We start from the raw sequence: 4,901 nt of genomic DNA, 5'->3' as shown, positions 1-4,901 counted from the left end.
GTGCATGTTTCATGCAAAACAAGTTTTGGCGAGGGTCTGCAATCTCTGATTGCTCTTTCTAGTTATAATTCCTTGTTGTACCTCCACCCCCTCCACCATATCGGGATATTAAAATAGTTGGTGTGCAGGAAATGCAAAAAAAGACCGAAAAGCAAACAATAAGTCAAAGGGAAACTCAGGAGATTGTTTTCGAAAGTGGAAAATGGAATGCAAACAAGGCATGGAGGGTGAGGAAGGCAACGATGCGCCGCCCGGGAATCGAACCCGGGTCGCAGGAATGGGAATCTTGCATGATACCACTACACCAGCGGCGCTGATGACTACTGTCGGGAATAATCTCCTTAAGGTACGTTTTATTATTAAGACCATTCATTTCGTAACTGTGAGGTAATTAAATGCTTTTCGACCTTCTCAAACAGATTTAGAACGTTTTATTATATTGTGAAGTCGTTTTACATCGACGGCAATTATTTGCTGGTCCAGGAAATTTTATTCATCCAAGCTTACCTGCCAAACGGGTACAACAGGTACTTATAATCGAAATTACGCGGCAAAAAATTCTCCAATCTACTGGACATTCTGCAAGATCACCTCAGTCATGTTATAAATTGAAAAAATATTTTCCAATTATTTATTTAAACCTTTTAATACGATTAAATCAGTCAATTTATTTTTTCGTTAGCACATTTAAATTGTAAATATAATCCCAGAGCGCTTACAGATGAAGGAAGAAACACCAACAAGGGTCGAAATTTTAGATACAATTGCAAAGCCTAATTATATGACGTCTTTGCAATGGGTGACGTCATGTACCGTACCGATCAGATCAATAAAATAAACTATCACTCATCAGAGAAAATGAAGGTTATGCCGAAGACGAAGGCGTTCCATAGTTTTAGTGACATTTCCCCTCCGGGATTATGTCGGTTTTAATCCACATGAGAAGAAGAAGAACAATGTGGAAAATGTGTGGGGGAAGGGAGGGCTTGTGGGGGAAGGGAGGAAGGGCTTGTGGGGGACCGGAGGAAATGAGAGAGGGATTGTGGAGGAGGGGAGATGGCTTGTGTAGGTGGCGGGAGGACCTGTGGAGGAGAGGGGAGGGCTTGAGGAGGAGAGGAGAGGACTTGCAGAGGAGTTGGTGACTGGTGAGGGCTTGTGGAGGAGAGCGGAGGGCTCGTGGAGGAGGAAGAAAGACTTGTGGAGGAGGAAGAAGGACTTGTGGAGGAGGAAGAAGGACTTGTGGAGGAGGGAGGGCTTGTGGAAGAGGAAGAAGGACTTGTGGAGGAGGGAGGGAGGGCTTGTGGAGGAGGGAGGGGGGCTTGTGCAGGACCGGAGAGATGGAGGGAGGGCTTGTGGGGGACCGGAGGGAATGAGAGAGGGCTTGTGGAGGAGGAGGGAGGGCTTGTGGAGGTGGGGGGAGGACTTGTGGAGGAGAGGAGGAGCGCTTGTGGAGGAAAGGGGAGGGCTTGTGGAGGAGGGAGGACTTTGGAGGAGGGAGGAAGGGCTTGTGGAGGAGGGAGGGAGGGCTTGTCGAGGAGGGAGGGGGCTGGTGGATGACCAGAGAGATGGAGGAAGGGCTTGTGGGGGACCGGAGGGAATGCGAGATGGCTTGTGTAGGTGGGGAGAGTACTTGTGGAGGACAGGGGAGGGCTTGAGGAGGAGAAGAGAGGCCTTGCGGAGGAGATGGGGAGGGCTTGTGGAGGAGAGGGGAGGGCTTGTGGAGGAGGAAGAAGGACTTGTGGAGGAGCAAGAAGGACTTGTGGAGGAGGAAGAAGGACTGGTGGAGGAGGAAGGACTTGTGGAGGAGGAAGAAGGACTTGTGGAGGAGGGAGAGCTTGTGGAAGAGGAAGAAGGACTTGTGGAGGAGGAAGGAAGGGCTTGTGGAGGAGGAAGGAGGGCTTGTGGAGGACCGGAGAGATGGAGGGAGGGCTTGTGGGGGACCGGAGGGAATGAGAGAGGGCTTGTGGAGGAGGTGGGGGGGGCTTGTGGAGGCGGGGGGAGGACTTGTGGAGGAGAGGAGGAGGACTTGTGGAGGAGAGGAGGAGGACTTGTGGAGGAAAGGGGTGGGCTTGTGGAGGAGGGAGGACTTTGGAGGAGGGAGGGAGGGCTTGTGGATGAGGGAGGAAGGGCTTGTTGAGGAGGGAGGGGGGCTGGTAGAGGAATGGAGGTAGGGTTTGTGAGGGAGGACGAAGGATTTGTGGAGGAGGGAGGGAGGGCTTGTGGAGGAGGAAGAAGGACTTGTGGAGGAGGGTGGGAGGACTTGTGGAGGAGGGTGGGAGGACTTGTGGAGGAGGAATGGAGGGCTTGTGGAGGAGGGTGGAGGGAGGGTTTGTGGGGGAGGATGAAGGATTGGTGGAGGCGGGAGGGAGGGCTTGTGGAGGAGGAAGGACTTGTGGAGGAGGGTGGGAGGGCTTGTGGAGGAGGGTGGAGGGAGTGTTTGTGGGGGAGGATGAAGGATTGGTGGAGGAAGGAGGGAGGGCTTGTGGAGGAGGAATGGAGGGAGGGTTTGTGGGGGAGGAAGAAGGATTTGTGGAGGAGGAAGGGGGGCTTGTGGAGGGGGGGGGGGTAGAACGACTTGTGGAGAAGGACGGGAAAAAAAGTTTTTTATAAAATTCTCGCATCCGGTTCCGGATTCGAATCTTCACCAAAATTGAATCAATTCTTCCTTGTCAAACACACAACCTGTCCACCAAGTTTCGTCCGAATCCGTCCATAACTTTTTGAGATATCCTGCATGTTCACAGACAAGCAGACAGACAGACAAATATACAGACAGACAAACAAACAAGTGAAAAATCGGTCAGAGACCGAGGACTTGCCGGAATGTACGATTTTTTATCGGCTATTTTGGATCAAAATAATAATACATAAGGACATGGGTTGAATCCACTGAATTGAAAATATATAGAACGCTCATACTCCGTGAAAAGTGTAGCCGCCGTATCGCCATCTTGGTTAGCACGATTCGACCGACTCGCTTCGCGGATCTCGTTTGTTTCGTTCATTCGTTTGTACATTTTGTCCATTAGACATGTACATTCTCCCGGCTGCTCACTCTGCCAACCATTTGGGCCTACTAATAATAAAGTTGATTACATTTCATCACTTTAGTTTACATTATTTTGATACGTAATAAAAGGACAGCTAAATTCATGTTTTCAATTTTGACCAAAAACAAATCATTGTGAAATAATTCGGACAGACTCTTTGCAAGTTTCATGAAAATGTCCCGAGTTCTTCACGCCCCCAAATTATCAATATTTGTTCTCGATTTTTTTGTGAAAAGGAAAGGATAAAGGAAAGTGTTGTAGTAACTGTGATAGGTTTCCTATTGAAAAACGATCGCACAAAAGGTGAAAAAACGCAAACGCTTTTCGCTCTGAATTACGTGTAAACGCATGACGGAAATCACCATCGCCCAGCATCGGGTACCAATCAAGATGGCGCCCGGTAGCTACATCTCCATCTGTGTGGTGTGAATGGCAATGGTCATTCTATATATTTTCAGTTCAGTGGTTGAATCCCTGCTTGAGAGAATGCCAACCCACTCCCCGCCATCACGGTCGTCTCTCCAACTCACAATCCCACGAGATATGCGGAAAGGACGACCCAAAACCAATTATCTTCTTTTTGATTCGTATATAAACATCATTAAAAGTAAATAATGACCTCGGCCAAAGTTCAAACGACGTTTAATCTCTACATGAGAGAATTCCACATACCGGTAGCTATTTGGGCGGTGTATAGGCTAACAGATCACTGTTTCCATCGATCTTGCCAAGGCCGTAACACCTATCCTCTCAAAATCCTTTTAACTGTTGACTTGGTTTTTTTTTGCAATGAAGGAAACACGTATCGGGAGTACATACGACATAGCGATTGTGAATGTGACAGCTCTGAGGCGTCTTTCGCTTCACATCGCAGTGACAGCGAACACCAACATGGCAGCTGCAAGATTAAAATCTGGCTTCAAGCCCCCTCACAACCCAAAATCTATTCCCGCGAATCTATTCCGGCAAGTAACAAACCAACCAACCAACATACTTGCCGGAATCTATTCCGGCAAGTAACAAACGGACAAACAGACAGGGGTGAAAACGTAACCTCTATCCACCTTTGGTGGTGGAGGTAACGAAATCAGGATGAAGGTCCCAATGAAAATCCGCCTCATCGCGGCTTCATTTAAACCGTCGAATCCTTCCGCTGTATCACTCCGCCTTGCCCCGGCTTTACGCTCCGGTCACGATTTTCACGTTTTGGGTGACCTTGAGCTTGACCTTGGCCTAGAGAGTTAAAAATTGGGCACAGTCTATTCCAGGGCAAGGCAAATATGTGTGCAAAGTATGGCGATGCTATGTGCAATGATGTAGACGTAGTACTGCGCACAAACAGACAGACAGACAGACAGATGAAAAATCTGTCAGAAACCGAGGACTTGCCGGAATGTACTTTTTTATCGGCCATGTTGGATCATTAAAAGTAAATAATGACCTCTGTCAAAGATCAAACGACATGGGTTTAATCTCTACATGAGAGAATTTCACATAGCTATTTGGGCTGTGTATAAGCTAACAGATCGCTGTCTCCATCGATCTTGCCAAGGCCGTAACACCTATCGGCTCAAAATCCTTTTAACTGTTGAATTGGTAGTTTTTGCAATAAAGGAAATGCATATCGGCAGTACATGCGACATAGCGATTGTGAATGTGACAGCTCTGAGGCGTCTTTTCCTTCACATCGCCGTGACGGCGAGCACCAACATGGCGGCTGTAAGATTAAAATTTGGCTTCAAGCTCCCTCACCACCCAATGCCTTCAACCAGACATATTAACACGCTCCTCCCCCTTCATTCCCATTCTTCAAAGCAAAGCGGTAAAAATTGTTGTATTGCCATTATATAT

General features: G+C 48.1%; 1 non-coding gene across 1 annotated transcript; it reads right to left on the bottom strand.

The window, feature by feature from the left end:
- Positions 1–243: 243 nt before the first annotated feature.
- TRNAG-CCC (transfer RNA glycine (anticodon CCC)) lies at positions 244–314 on the bottom strand. The gene has a single exon. It is a non-coding gene; the product is annotated as a tRNA-Gly (tRNA).
- Between the last annotated feature and the right edge of the window lie 4,587 nt (positions 315–4,901).

Source organism: Myxine glutinosa, chromosome 7 (assembly GCF_964187855.1).
Source record: "Myxine glutinosa chromosome 7, kmMyxGlut1.1, whole genome shotgun sequence".
NCBI lineage: Eukaryota > Metazoa > Chordata > Myxini > Myxiniformes > Myxinidae > Myxine > Myxine glutinosa.
The sequence above is the reverse complement of the archived record's forward strand: the minus strand, read 5'-3'. Positions and strand labels throughout refer to the sequence as shown.